Source organism: Nerophis ophidion, linkage group LG01, assembly GCF_033978795.1.
Source record: "Nerophis ophidion isolate RoL-2023_Sa linkage group LG01, RoL_Noph_v1.0, whole genome shotgun sequence".
Taxonomy (NCBI): domain Eukaryota; kingdom Metazoa; phylum Chordata; class Actinopteri; order Syngnathiformes; family Syngnathidae; genus Nerophis; species Nerophis ophidion.
In genome coordinates, this window is record NC_084611.1 from 64,736,443 (window position 1) to 64,752,128 (window position 15,686).

The window sequence follows — 15,686 nt, forward strand, 5'->3', positions numbered from 1 at the left end:
ACTCATTAGTTTAAGCTGCTACTCTCTTTTACAGTACACCTGTCTTTACTAATAACCACCTGTTTATAAGCCAGCGTTTTCTGTTCACTGATTGTCGGATCTTAGTTTGTTCACATACATCTGTTTATGACTTGTCTCTCACTCTCGTTTTCGCTAGCTCTCACGCTAAGCTTTATTTTATTCCTAGCTTTCACGCTAGTTGTTTTGTGTTTCCTTTTGTGTGCCTTTGTGCTTCGGTTTGTTTGTCCTAGCTTTCCATGCTAGCGCTTTTATTTGCCTTTTTTCTATTTGTATCAGTGTTTTTGTTCAAAGCTCCTTTTGTTTAATAAATCCCTTAGTTCTTACCTTTTTGCTGTGTTCTTGCTGACGCATCCACGGAGGACCGAATCCGGCATTACAATGCCACACAAGCGTAAAACTTCTATTTGTTTTTAAATGTCTAAACAACCTTGCGCCAACATATCTCTCCGACCTCCTTTAGCCTTACGGCCCCACCCGATCCCGAAGATCAGCCGATCAGCTGCTACTGACGGTCCCTGACAAAAGGCTGAAGCTTAGAGGTGACAGAGCTTTCGCCGCTGCTGCTCCCAAGCTCTGAAACGACCTGCCTCTGAGTGTTAGACAAGCCTCCTCTCTTCCTGTTTTTAAATCTCTCTTAAAAACATACTTTCATTCCTTGGCTTTTAACACTGAGTGATATCCATCCTGCAATGGCGCCCTATTATACACCTGCGGTGAACCTGTTTTTATGTTTTATTTATTTATTTTTTATCATGTTCTGTTTGTGTTGTGTTGTTTGCTCGGTCCTCGTATTATTTTTTAACCTGCCCATTGTACAGCACTTTGGCTACCCCTGTGGTAAATTTTAAATGTACTTTATAAATAAAGTTGATTTGATTTGATTTGATATATACACTCTGCAGTGCTCTTTGGGTGGCATAAAAAGGGTTAACTGTTCTCAACTGACGTACACGCATAGAAGAGCTAGCTAGATGTTAACACACTGTCGTATTAAAGTCTAAAGGCACTAAAACATCAATCTCTGTCGCTGAACCATATTACATTTGAATTGTAGGGTGTTTAATTATCGAATGGTTACATTTGAGATATTTCATAACATTACTAACCTGGAGAACACAGGCAATGTTAAAGAAGAGTGAAGACATGAACAATTCTTGAAGCTTCCCAAGTTTCCTCTGAGTGGAGGGGAAGGAAATACCCACACCTAAAAAGGGACCTACGGGCAACTACTTCACTACACATTAGTTCCGCTCTTCATCTGTCTTTACACTAACAGGGATGGAAAAGAGCTTTAACCTTTGTCAATAAAAAGTGATTGACAAAAAAAACTCCACCTTGTGACGGCATCACAATACCATACCAAGTAAATAGTGAAGTGTGAAGTGAATTATATTTATATAGCGCTTTTTCTCTAGTGACTCAAAGTGCTTTACATAGTGAAACCCAATATCGAAGTTACATTCAAACCAGTGTGGGTGGCACTGGGAGCAGGTGGGTAAAGTGTCTTGCCCAAGGACACAACGGCAGTGCCTAGGATGGCGGAAGCAGGAATCGAACCTGCAACCCTCAAGTTGCTGGCACGGCCACTCAACCAACCGAGCTATACCGCTCCAAATACAGGTTATTGCCGATACTCTGACCTTTTATTTGAAACCCTGGACAGATTTATTTGTCCAATTTACCTAGTCTACCTTTAGTCTGAGTGAGGCACAGGAAGTTTTCACTTCAGAATCATTTGGAACCACATGAATAAATGTCTGAACTACATCTACTAGCAGCTATCGTAACCTAGTATGCCTTAACTCAGTGATTCTCAAACTGTGGTGTTACGCCAAAGATGATTCTCATTTTCTATATTCAAACAGTGTTACTGTTCAAACTGAGTGTACTGTTACAGTGACCAAACATATTAAATATACTTGTTGAATAAAACATCTGCCTTTTTTAATGATTACTTAGGCCTACTACGCTACTTTATTTTAATGTCCGTCATTATGGTGGTAATTGGACAGCCAAGTCATTATAAATTTAACATTGAATGCAAATATTTTGTATTTTGACTTTGGCCGGCAGGCAGCACGGTGGTACAGGGGTTAGTGCATGTGCCTCACAATACGAAGGTTCTGAGTAGTACTGGGTTCAATCCCGGGTTTAGGATGTTTTTGTGTGGCGTTAGCATGTTCTCCCCGTGACTGCGTGTTGTTATGTTAGTATTTTAAATCAGTGGTCCCCAACCTTTTTGTATCCGCGGACCGGTCAACGCTTAATAATTTGTCCCGCGGCCCGGGGGGGTGTCCTTTTTTTTTCTTTTCTCTTCTTCGTCATGAAAAAGGGACGTTTTTGTCATGAAAAAGGGAGTTTTATGTGGTTGGTGCACTATTTGTAAGTGTATATTGTGTTTTTTATGTTGATTTAATAAAAAAATAAGAAACATTTTTGATTTATTTTTTATAAAAAAATCTTCTGGTACCGGGCCGTGGCCCGGTGGTTGGGGACCACTGTTTTAAATAACACATCGTTGAATGTTTTGTAGAACTGTCTTTTAATAACGATAACATATAAACCACGCTTCATCAACCCTCGTGCGTACAAGGTGTGTCCACTTCTAATGCGTCCTGCTAGACACATACTATAATAGGTTCCTAGTCATTTGTAGACTATTACTACCACCATTACATCCCCCTTTCTAAGCTAAGCACACATTGCTAATACAATGTCATTTATTAAACAAATAACTTGTTTTTCTTCCTTGACCACATGAATATGCAATCGTTTCAAAAACTATCCATGCACCACAGTATTAGAAAACATTTTAAATATTTAAGAAAACATTAACTCTTTAGATTGCCAATCAGTTGAAATTAAAAGAGTTCAATAACACAGGTAGTCATCATCCACAGGTTTCTTGATCTGCCTTGTGGATCTTCTCAACACAGTTTCAGGATCGTCAGTCACATCTTCACTCATGTGCTGAATTTGCATTGTTTCAAAGTCAGTAGGTGTAGATAAAACCTCGGACTCAGCTGTTGCTTGGTTTAAAACAGTCTCTGGAACCTTCAGCAAACTGCGACGATTTCGACGTAATATTTGTCCCTCTTCAGTCTTCACAGTATATGATCGTGGTGATGTTTCTTGGAGAACAGTAGCTTTTGTTTTCCAACCATCAGGACTTTCAATTCTCAGTGTCACTTGATGACAGTGGTGAGAGCGATTTGGCAGCTTTGTCATAAAACGACTTCTGCTTTAGCTGTTGTTGCTTTAGCTTTTGTTGTACTTTTTGACTCTGTGTTGGTGTTGACATACTTGGTACTGTAGTACGAAGCTTTCTGTTCATCAGTAGTTCAGAGGGTGACAAGCCACACTCAAGAGGTGTTGCTCTGTAACTAAGTAGTGCTAGGTATGGATCAGAGTTACTATCCACTGCTTTCTTCAAACATTACTTGAGAATATGTACTTTTTTCTCAGCCTCTTAATTTGACTGTGCGTACAGAGGGCTTTACGTCACGTGTCTGAAATCATAATGTTTTGCAAATTGCTGCTACTCTTTGCTGTTCAAACATGGTCCATTGTCACTCACCACAGTATGCGGTATACCATGTCTAGCAAATATAGATTTGACATGCGTGATCACACAGTTTGATGATGTGCTTGATAGCAAAGCCATTTCAGGGAAATTAGAATAGTAGTCAATTACCACAACATGTTCTTTTTCCCTCAAATGAAACCAGTCCATACCCACTTTCTGCCATGGTGCAGTAGGAATGTCAAGCAATATCATGGGTTTATTTGGTTTGTTTGTTTCTGTATTTTTGACTTGTTGAACATCTGCCAATCATGTTGTCAATGTCTTTGTTGATTCCAGGCCAATATACAGTATCGCGTGCTCGTCTCTTGCACTTTTTAACCCCTAGATGACCGCCATGGATTCTTTGTAGTATGTCCTGCCTCAATGTTTGTGGAATGACTATTCGGTTTTGCTTGAGTAAAAGTCCATCCACAACACTTATTTCACCTCTAACATGGAAGAACCGTGGGCTGGAACGTGGAGGCCATCCATTCTGCATGTTGGTAATAACACGCTGCAACTCTTCATCTTTTGTCGTTTCCACAGCGATTTGTTGTGATTTTATGTCTGACACTGGAAGTGCAGCTGACACCATATTCACATGGTTTTGTACATCCTCTTCAGTAGCACTGACACTGTTTTCCATGGGTGCTGTTGAGAGTGCATCCGCCAGTATCAGGTGCTTTCCAGGTGTGTAGACGAGCTGAAAATCATATGGCTGCATCTTCATCATGAAACGTTGTATTCGTGGTGTCAGGTCATTCAGGTTTTTTCTGATGATGGAAACTAGTGGACGATGGTCTGTTTCTACAGTGAAAGTAGGGAGACCATAAACATAGTTGTGGAAGCTCTGCAGGCCATATGCTAACCCCAGACATTCCTTTTCTATTTGAGCATACCTACATTAAGCCTGTGTCATGGATCGTGATGCATAGGCTACTGGTTTCCAGTGTTCACCATCAGCCTGTAGTAAAACTCCACCCAGTCCATCTTTTGAAGCATCTGTTGACACCTTTTTTTATCTTTTTAGGGTCGAAAAACATCAGCACAGGTGCAGTAGTGAGTGTTTCCTTCAGTGTCTGCCACTCATTCTCGTGCCTGGACGTCCACTTGAACTCTGTGTCAATGTGAAGGAGTTCACGAATGCAGGATGTTTTCACAGCAAGGTTCGGGATGAATTTGCCAATATAGTTGACCACACCCAATATACGCTGTACACTTGTCTTGTCCGTGGGACTTGGCATTCTTTGTATGGCTTGTATTTTTTCAATATCAGTTTGAAAGCCATGTGCACTGAGCTGGTCTCCAAGAAAAATTATTTCTGACACTCCAAACCGACACTTCTTTTTGTTTAATTTGAGTCCATATTTTTGTACTCTTTACAACACTTTGGTCAGCCTTTCGTTGTGTTCTTTTGCTGTTCTTCCCCACGCAGAAATGTTGTCGATGTACGCTCGCACGCCTTCCAAGCCTTCAATGATATGTTCCATTGCTCTTTGGAAAATTTCTGATGCAGATTTTATCCCAAATGGTAGGCGTTGGAAGCAGTAGTGACCAATAAGCGTGTTGAAATTGCAATATTTGCTACTGTTTTCATCTAGTTTGATTTGCCAAAAGACATCTGACGCATCCAATTTGGAAAAATATTTTGCGCCAGCCATCTCGCGGATCAATTCTTCACGTTATGGTATTTGGTAGTGCTCACGTTTTATGTTTTTAATCAAGTCTTTTGGATCAATGCATATTCCTAGATGGCCATTTTTCTTTTTCACACAGACCATGGAGTTTACCCAATCTGTTGGCTCCTCAATTTTCTTTATGACACCCAGTGTTGTCATCCGGTCCAGTTCCTTTTTGAGACACTCTCTAAGTGCTGCTGGAACTCTTCTCGCTGCATGGATAACTGGACATGCCTGCTCTTTAAGCTGTATTTTGTATGTAAATGGTAAAGCACCAAAACCAGTGAACACACCAGCATAGTTCTGCACTATTGAATCAGTTTAAATTTTTTGAGCGCTCACATCTGTGTTCACAAGATACACTCTTTTCACCAGTCCTAAAATTTCGTATGCTTTGTCACCCAATAAAGACTCACGTTCTTCAGTGAGAACTGAAAATAGCAGGTGGTGCACTCTTCCTTTTACGGTGACTCTCAATTTGCATGTGCCCAGACTGTCAATGCTACGATCATTGTAGTCTTTCAGAGCAACTGTTGTTTTGTGGGTGTTTGGTTTTTCTCTCATCACTTTGATGTCTGCCATGCTGATCAACTTTGCCTTTGCACCAGTATCTACTTTCATGGTAACTACAGTTCCATTTATTTGTAGCGATGCAATCCACTTGTCTTTATCAACAGTATTGATTTCTTGAGTTTCAGTTTTACTGTTCACTTGGCCAACGAGGAATGTTTCACCCAGATCAATGTCCACTACATTGACAGATTTTTCCTTTTTAGTGCATGGTTTTCCTTTTGCAAAACATTGTTTGGCAAAGTGATTTTTTCCATTGCATTTGGAATACTGCTTACTAAATGCTGGACACTGCTTTGGCTTGTGCTGCGATCCACAGCGCTGGCATAGGAACAGGATGTCACTCTTCTGCTGTGCAGGCTGCGACTTCCATCCCCTTGACACGACACACACGTTGTAACCTGCCATGCTGCTGGCTGCGGTGGACGCCATTTCACCAGGTGTCTTGACGTGCATCTGTGAAAATTCTGCTGCATGACAAATTTTAATGGCATTCTCCAACGACAATTCTGTCTCTCTCATATGTCTTTCTCTGCCTTTTTTGTTTTCTATGCCACATACAATCTGGTCCCATATCAAAGAGTCTTTCAGTGTAGCAAAGTTGCATGTTTGTGCTTTCAGCCTCAAATCAGTCATAAAACCATCAAATCTTTCTCCATGAGCTTGGACTCTTGAACGGAACACATATATTTCATATGTCTCATTCTTCTTGGGAGAGCAATGAGCATCAAACTTTTCAATGACAACGTCCAACTTATTTTTGTCATCTGGATTGTCAAACACAAAAGTGTTGTAAACTTCAATGGCATGTGGGCCTGCTATTGTAAGCAGTAACGCTACCTTCCTTGCATCCGGCTTGTCCTGCAGTCCCATAGCCGTCATGTACAGTTGGAACTGCTTCTTGAAGGTGCGCCAATTGCTGCCGACATTGCCACTCAGCTTCAGCTTTTTTCAGGTGGTTTCAAATCCATGTCGCTTTTCACAATACTCCACTTCAATCTTCGTTTACTCCTGTTACCATTTTATGTTATTGTTTTAAATAACACATTGTTGGATGTTTTGTAGAACTGTCTTTTAATAACGATAACATATAAACCATGCTTCATCAACACTCGTGCATACAAGGTGTGTCCACTTCTAATGAGTCCTGCTAACAAATACTATAATTGGTTCCTAGTCATTTGTAGACTATTACTACCACCATGTGGTCAAACACTATCATTACACGTGGCTTACCTCCGGGTACTCTGGCTTCCTCCCACCTCCAAAGACATGCACCTGGGGATAATTTGATTGGTCAATCAATCAATGATTATTTATATAGCCCTAAATCACTAGTGTCTCAAAGGGCTGCACAAACCACAACACAAACCACAACGACATCCTCGGTAGAGCCCACATAAGGGCAAGGAAAACTCACACCCAGTGGGACGTCGGTGACAATGATGACTATGAGAAACCTTGGAGAGGACCGCATATGTGGGCAACCCCCCCCCCTCTAGGGGAAACCGAAAGCAATGGATGTCGAGCTGGTCTAACATGATACTGTGAAAGTTCAATCTAAAGTGGATCCAACACAACCGTGAGAGTCCATTCCAAAGTGGATCCAACACAGCAGAGAGAGTCCCGTCCACAGTGGAGCCAGCAGAAAACCACCCCAAGCGGAGGCGGATCAGCAGCGCAGAGATGTCCCAGCCGATACACAGGCGAGCAGTCCATCCTGGGTCCCGACTCAGGACAGCCAGTACTTCATGCATGGCCGCCGGACCGGACCCCCTCCACAAGGGAGAGTGGGACAGAGGAGAAAAAGAAAAGAAACGGCAGATCTAAAAAGGGTGTCTATTTAAAGGCTAGAGTATACAAATTAGTTTTAAGGTGAGATTTAAATGCTTCTACTGAGGCAGCATCTCGAATTGTTACCGGGAGGGCATTCCAAAGTACTGGAGCCCGAACGGAAAACGTTTTGTAGCCCGCAGACTTTTTTTGGGCTCTGGGAATCACTAATAAGCCGGAGTCCTTTGAACGCAGATTTCTTGCCGGGACATATGGTTCAATACAATCGGCAAGATAGGCTGGACCTAGAGCGTGTAGTATTTTTTACGTAAGTAGTAAAACCTTAAAGTCACATCTTAAATGCACAGGAAGCCAGCGCAGGTGAGCCAGTACAGGCGTAATATGATCAAACTTTCTTGTTCTTGTCAAAAGTCTAGCAGTCGCGTTTTGTACCAACTGTAATCTTTTAATGCTAGAGATGGGGAGACCAGAAAATAATACCTTACAGTAGTCGAGGCGAGATGTAACAAACGCATGGATAATGATCTCAGCATCCTTAGTGGACAAAATGGAGCAAATTTTGAAAGAAGGCCGTTTTAGTAACGCTTTTAATGTGTGGCTCAAAGGAGAGAGTTGGGCCGAATATAATACCCAGATTATTTACCGAATCGCCTTGTTTAATTGTTCGGTTGTCAAATGTTAAAGTTGTATTATTAAATAGAGGTCGGTTTCTAGCACGACCGATAATCAGCATTTCCGTTTTTTTGGCGTTGAGTTGCAAAAAGTTAGCGGACATCCATTGTTTAATTTCATCAAGACACGCCTCCAGCTGACTACAGTCCGGCGTGTTGGTCAGTTTTAGGGGCATGTAGAGTTGGGTGTCATCAGCATAACAGTGAAAGCTAACACCGTATTTGCGTATGATGTCACATAGCAGCAGGATGTAGATGCTGAAGAGTGCAGGGCCAAGGACCGAACCCTGGGGAACTCCACACGTTACCTTAACATGGTCCGAGATCACATTGTTACGGGAGACAAACTGCATCCTGTCAGTAAGATAAGAGTTAAACCAATAGAGGGCTAAGTCTGACATACCAATTTGTGTTTTGATACGCTCTAATAAAATATTATGATCGACGGTATCGAAAACAGCGCTAAGATCGAGGAGCAGCAACATAGATGACGCATCAGAATCCATCGTTAGCAATAGATCATTAGTCATTTTGGCGAGGGCTGTCTCCGTACAGTGATTTGCCCTGAAACCGAATTGAAAGGTTTCACATAAATTGTTAGACGTTAAGCGTTCACATAGCTGTTCTGCAACAATTTTTTCGAGGATTTTTGAAATAAAGGGAAGGTGAGACACTGGTCAGTAGTTTACCATGAGGTCAGGATCAAGGTTAGAGCTTTTAAGGAGAGGATGAGTAACTGCTTTTTTGAACGCTAGGGGAAGAGTGCCAGAGGAAAGTGATAAGTTTATAATATTTAGCACTGATGGACCTCATAATACAACGAGCTCCTTGATAAGTTTCCCAGGAAGTGGGTTAAGTAAACATGTTGTTGTTTTATTCCATTTACACGTTGTAACAATTCTTCTAATGTTATTTCCTCAAAACGAGAGAAACTATTTTGGAGGGCAGTATCCACCGTATATACAGTCATATCTGTGTTAATAGAACCCAGTTTTAGCTGGGACGCATTGTCTTTAATCTCCTTTCAAATTACTTAAATTTTCTTATTAAAGAATTGCATAAAGTCATCAGCTGAGTGGGTGGAGCTACTGGAAGTGGTCCCTTGTTGGGTTAGTGATGCTACCGTACCAAACAAAAATTTAGGATCGTTTTTACTAAGGTGGATGAGATTTGAGTAATATTTAGCTTTAGCTAAGGTAAGCATGCGTTTATAAGTTATTAAACTATCACTCCATGCTTGATAGTGCACCTCAAGTTTAGTTGTCCGCCCTTTGCGTTCCAGCTTTGGTGAATGTTATCTGTGTTGGCCCTGTGAGGAGGTGGCGACTTGTCTAGGGTGTACCCTGCAGCTGGGATAGGCTCCAGCACCCCCCGCGACCCGAAAAGGGACAAGCGGTAGAAAATGGATGGATGGATGGACTTTGACCAGATACACTTCAGCTTCCTTAACAAACGTTTCTCTTTGTGTTATCCAATGGATGTTTGTTTTGCTGTCGTTTTTATTGTCGACCTGGATTGTAGCGGCATTGGCTTAATATATTTTATATTATTGGCCATCAGTTAGGCAAAAGGCCACAAAATATACAGTCGTGGTCAAAAGTTTACATACTCTTGTATAGAACATAATGTCATGGCTGTCTTGAGTTTCCAATAATTTCAACAACTCTTATTTTTTTGTGATAGAGTGATTGGAGCACATACTACTTGGTCGCAAAAAACATTCATGAGGTTTGGTTCTTTTATGAATTTATTATGGGTCTACTGAATATGTGACCAAATCTGTTGGGTCAAAAGTATACATACAGCAATGTTAATATTTGATTACATGTCCCTTGGCAAGTTTCACTGCAATAAGGCACTTTTGGTAGCCATCCACAAGCTTCTGGGAAGCTTCTATTAGAAGTTTTGACCACTCCTCTTGACAAAATTGGTGCAGTTCAGCTAAATGTGTTGGTTTTCTGACATGGACTTGTTTCTTTTTTTTTTTTTTGTCCTGTCCAGCTTCTCAGGCAAATCATATAGTTGATGTAGATGCCCATATCGGCTGTTCAGATTTACTTTACAAAAGAGAAGTGTATGATACTTCTCTTGTTGCCTTATTTAAATTTCACTTTATTAAATGTATTTATATCATCATTTGGTGCAGCCGGGCCAGAGCAGGAGGGGATAGAAAGAGGAAAAAAAGGAAGACAGAGGGGGAAATTGTAGGGATAAGAGGGGGATTAGACAGAGAGACAAAAACAACAACAGCAACCACAACAATAACAACAACAACAATAGAACAACACCAGCACATACAATATGTACAAATATGATCGTAAAAGTGATCGCAAAGAAACAGTTAGTGAAATAAATAATAATATAGAAATAACAATGAGCATTTTTACACCACAACTGGAGCAATACAAATACCAATAGAAAAAGCGCTATTGATTATGAACAATACCAATAGTTTACCTCTATTATCAACAATACAGTTTATTAAATGCAACAATACATATACATAATCATAACTAGAAAGATTTGAAAAAAATTAAAATAAAAAAAAATTAAAAAAGGAATACCAAAAGATGGAGGGGAAGAGAGAGAGGCAACATATATTAATCTTGTAGATTGTTATAGTAACAATAGGTTAAGCTTTGTCAGTATGTCATGTGTTACCCAGTTTACCCTAGGGCAACAACGTTGATGTATGTTTAATGAAACGTGATTACGTGCATGAGTGTATATATGTATATGTACTTGTATATGAACATAATGTGTATATGAATGTTTTTACAGTGAATGTATATGTACAGTATATGTATGTTTGTACAGTGAATGTATATGTACACTATATGTATGTTTGTACAGTGAATGTATATGACCAGTATGTGTATGTTTGTACAGTGAATGTATATGTACAGTATGTGTATGTTTGAACCGTGAATGTGCGTGTAGACGGACGAACTTGAAATATGTAGGTATGTACTGTATTTGTGTATGTATGTGGGAACGTAGGTACCTATGTATAGTATTTACGTTTGTATGTATGAAAAACGGTGTGTGTGTGAGTATATGTGTGTTTGTATGTACATTATATTTGACTCCCAGTGTTTGTGGGAGCCAGAGTACGGCCCCAGCCGCCCAGAGAGCCCAACCCAAACAGCAGGTGTGGCGCCCGGGGAACCAGGAACTTGTTTCTTCAGCATTGTCCACACGTATAAGTTAGGACTTTGGGAAGGCCATTTGAAAAACCTTGATTACAGCCTGATTAAGCCATTCCTTTACCACTTTTGATGCTCCAGACGCAATCCATTTTGCACACGTTTAGTAGATTAGCTTTTGCGTGTGCTATCAGGTTTGCACATATTTTTTGCACAAACAGACCTTTAGTAAATCAGGACCTTTGTCCATCTCCAGCCTGGAGACAAGGATTACACTTTGTCAGGCGTCACACCGGTACAACATGGGTGTCCCACCTGAAGACTAAGTCAACCACAATCAAGTGCTTATCTCTCATGGGGGAAACTAACTAAAAAATACAAGTGAAAGTATCCTTCATCCACATTTTATCAACCATCACAACATTTATCTTAACATGATGGCCTATTTCTTAATCTGTATTTAACCTTGAGTAGGACTTCACACATAATAGTCATATTTACAAAACAGAAAAGTACAGTAATCTTATGAATAATACAACAAATTTTGTCTCAAACTAGTTTATCATCAGGTCAGCTGAATCATGCCTCAAAGTTTCTGCATTCTCTACTCATTCTTACAGAGAGAGAAACCTAACAACACAGTCTACGCTCTAGACCAGGCGTCTCAGACCCGCGGCCCGTGGGCCAAATGCGGCTCGCGAGATGTTATTGTGCGGCCCCCACCTTACAATAAAAGTTTAATGTTAGTGCGGCCCGCAAGTTTTACATGAATGGCGCTTGACAGCGTTGTGTGCGGAGCTGAAGGAATCTACCAATTACAGTGTGGTATGTCTGGTATAGCCCGTTCGGGGCCAATTGTGCTACCATAACTTATATACATGGCGAGTTCCCCCACCAAGCCCCCCCACCAAGCCCCCCCTCCAAAAACGTTCTGTGTTGCCTACCCCTGTGTTAGTGGAAAAGCGGCAAATGAGTGAACGGGACAGAAATGTTGCCATGGAAATGAGAGTTTTCTTATGAGCCTGGCTGCAGTATTAACAGTCCCCGATAACCTGGGCCACTTCAAAACGTTATTTTTTTTTTATTATAGTTTAATTTGCATTGCCTCACATTACTTAATTCTCATTTTGTTCATTTATATTTTGATTTTATTTTGTGTTGAAAATAAAAATAAAGACATTTAAAAATATATTTTTTAAGAAATCCTTTCTTGCGGCCCAGCCTCACCCAGACTCTGCATCCAGTGGCCCCCAGGTAAATTGAGTTTGAGACCCCTGCTCTAGATATAGTAATGTATTTTACTGTACCAACCAACAGGCAGTCAGCATGTCCTTGTTCTTTTTAAATTATATTTATTTCATTGCGTTCTCTGACCAGTAAGTATGGATACACTTGCAGTGGGAGGAAGTTCAAATTGATGCAAAAGATTTGTAGCTGACATATAAGTTTTCATCACGGTTTGAAAAGGAATAGCAACTTTTAGATGAAACAGCTCATTTTGACCGAACACCTGAAACAGCCAATACACGCAGCTTCAACTTATAGTCTGCAGATGTCGATGACTACCCTGCTGATGGCATCTTATAGTGTTCCAAATAAAAATGTGTCCTGTTCACTTTCTCCCAGGTGTTCACATATTACAATGTAGAACACATTAAATCGTCACCTTTTTGTTTTGGCGCTGCCGGTGAGAAATACAATTTGAACTGTCTCATCACAGACGGAAAAGCATCTGATTGGTCCACCTTTTTCACTAACCCCCCACCCTCTCTCATATAGCTATTACAGTACTGTGATTGGATTGGTGTTGTCCCGATACCAATATTTCAGTACCGGTACCAAAATGTATTTCGGTACTTTAAAAAAAAAAAAAGTGGACCACAAAAAATGTACATTGAACAAATGTTTATTATTGCAAGTTTTTCCTTAAATAGTGAACAAACAAGTCAACTTGTCTTTTAGTAGGAAGTAAACAAACAAAGTCTCCTAATTTAGCTGCTGACATATGCAGTAACATATTGTGTCATTTATCATTCTATTATTTTGTCAACATTGTTAAAGGCCTACTGAAACCCACTACTACCGACCACGCAGTCTGATAGTTTATATATCAATGATGAAATATTAACATTGCAACACATGCCATTACAGTTTAGTAAATTTAGTTTACTGAATTTCAATTTTAAATTTCTGAGGAGTTTCTTGTTGAAAACGTCGCGGAATGATGACGTATACGCGTGACGTCACGGACTGTGAGGAAATATTAGCACTGCGCACACACACAGCTAAAAGTCGTCTGCTTTAACCGCATAATTATATAGTATTTTGGACATCTGTGTTGCTGAGTCTTTTGCAATTTGTTCATTTAATAATGGAGACCATAAAGAACAATGCTGTTGGTGGAAAGCGGTGGATTCCAGCTGTCTTTAGCACTGAGACCCAGCCGGCGTTTATTTGTTTGTTGTGAAAGCAGAGCGGTCAAGCGAACATGTTTTCTCTACGTCAACCAGCATGTTTTTGGATGGGGAAATTGTGATATACTGTATATCTTACCGAAGACATCTGTGGATTGTTCGTCGTTCTGCAGCAGCTGTGAGCTTGGCTCCTCGGCTTCTCTCTGAGACACAGCGTGTTCAACGCAGCCATCCGACCTTGAGCTATGTCTTTACAATCTTTAAAATCTCACTAAAACACTACAAAAACAATAAGCAGATAAGGGATCTACCAGAATTATCCTAGTAGATGTGTCTAATTACATCTGAAACGCTCACACTGCCGTCGCCTGGAGAAGTCGCTTTTTTTTTTTTTTTTCTAGTCCGTCGCTATCAATATCCTCAAACACGAATCTTTCACCCTCGCTCCAATTAATGGGGAAATTGTCGCTTTCTCGGTCAGAATCGCTTGCGCTACTGGCGTCCATGATTGTAATCAATGGGTGGATGTGAGGAGTCTGACAATCTGTGACGTCACGCGCACTACTTCCGGGAAAGGCAAGGCTTTTTTAAGAGCGACCAAAAGTTGCGAACTTTATCGTCGATTTTCTCTACTAAATACTTTCAGCGAAAATATGGAAATATCGCGAAATGATCAAGTATGACACATAGAATGGAGCTGCCATCTCCCTTTAAAAAAGAACATCTCATTTCAGTAGGCCTTTAAGGACAAGTGGTAGAAAATGGTACAATTCAATGGTACTTTTTTTCTTTCTTTGTCATGAAAAAGGGAGTTTTTTGGGGTTGGTGCACTAATTGTAAGTATATCTTGTTTTTTTTTGTTGATTTGATAAAAAAATAATTTATTTTTTTATTTTTTTAAATCTTTTTTTTTTTTTTAATTAATAAAAACATTCTTCTGCGGCCCGGTACCAGTGGTTGGGGACCACTGGTTTAGACCGCCACCCTTGGTGTTACATGTATGGCTGTTGATTAAGTATGACCTTCATTCACTTGTGTGTAGTGTATTCAAAGTTAAAACAGCCATATACCTTTCCCTGAATCTCCCTCTGGACTCTGACTGCCTCCCTCGATCCTTGACTTCCCTGGCTTTGGACTCGGACCTTTAGACGTCTCTCTCCCCTGGACTTCCTCGTATCTCGTCCAACACACTTGGTAACACACACTTCAGCTAACCACACACATAGTCTTACACAATTAACACTTGGATTTTGTCACACTCCATTTCCTTAGTTTATTAGTTAGGATTGTTTATTATTATTATATATATTGACTATATACTGTATATATATAATAAATTATGGAACATACTTCCCCCTGGTGTCTGCCATCACCTCCATTCTGCAAATCTCAACACTTCTCACAGGATGAGATAACTTCTGGAAATTACTGTTTTAGAATGGCCAAAGGTATAGATGTGTGAGTCCAAGTTTAAGGAAACGGCAGGCTGTCTTCTTCTCATGTATTTATTACAATCTTTGCAATCATTTGCTGTGGTCTGGAATAACATGGCAAACAAACAACTATCAGAAATGCAGCCAATAATACATACAGATAATGTGTCAGGAGACATGCAAATATAAATCAAATAGAGAGAGGACATAAGTAAATGAAATTGAATGAGCTCAAATATACATACAAACGAGGCATTATTATGTAATATGTATATACAGCTAGCCTAAATAGCATGTTAGCATCGATTAGCTTGCAGTCATGGATTTACCAAATATGCTTGATAAGCACTCCAGCAAACTAATAAAATCAACAAAGCTCACCGTTGTGCATTC

The 15,686-nt window shown here is 40.2% G+C and overlaps 1 long non-coding RNA gene across 1 annotated transcript in view; it reads right to left on the minus strand.

Annotated features, from left to right (window-relative positions):
• Positions 1–1,201, minus strand: part of LOC133537555 (uncharacterized) — a 32,520-nt gene extending 31,319 nt beyond the window's left edge. The window contains exon 1 of the long non-coding RNA XR_009802730.1: positions 1,128–1,201. This is a non-coding gene — a long non-coding RNA (uncharacterized LOC133537555). The remainder of the gene's footprint in view (positions 1–1,127) is intronic.
• Positions 1,202–15,686: the final 14,485 nt, after the last annotated feature.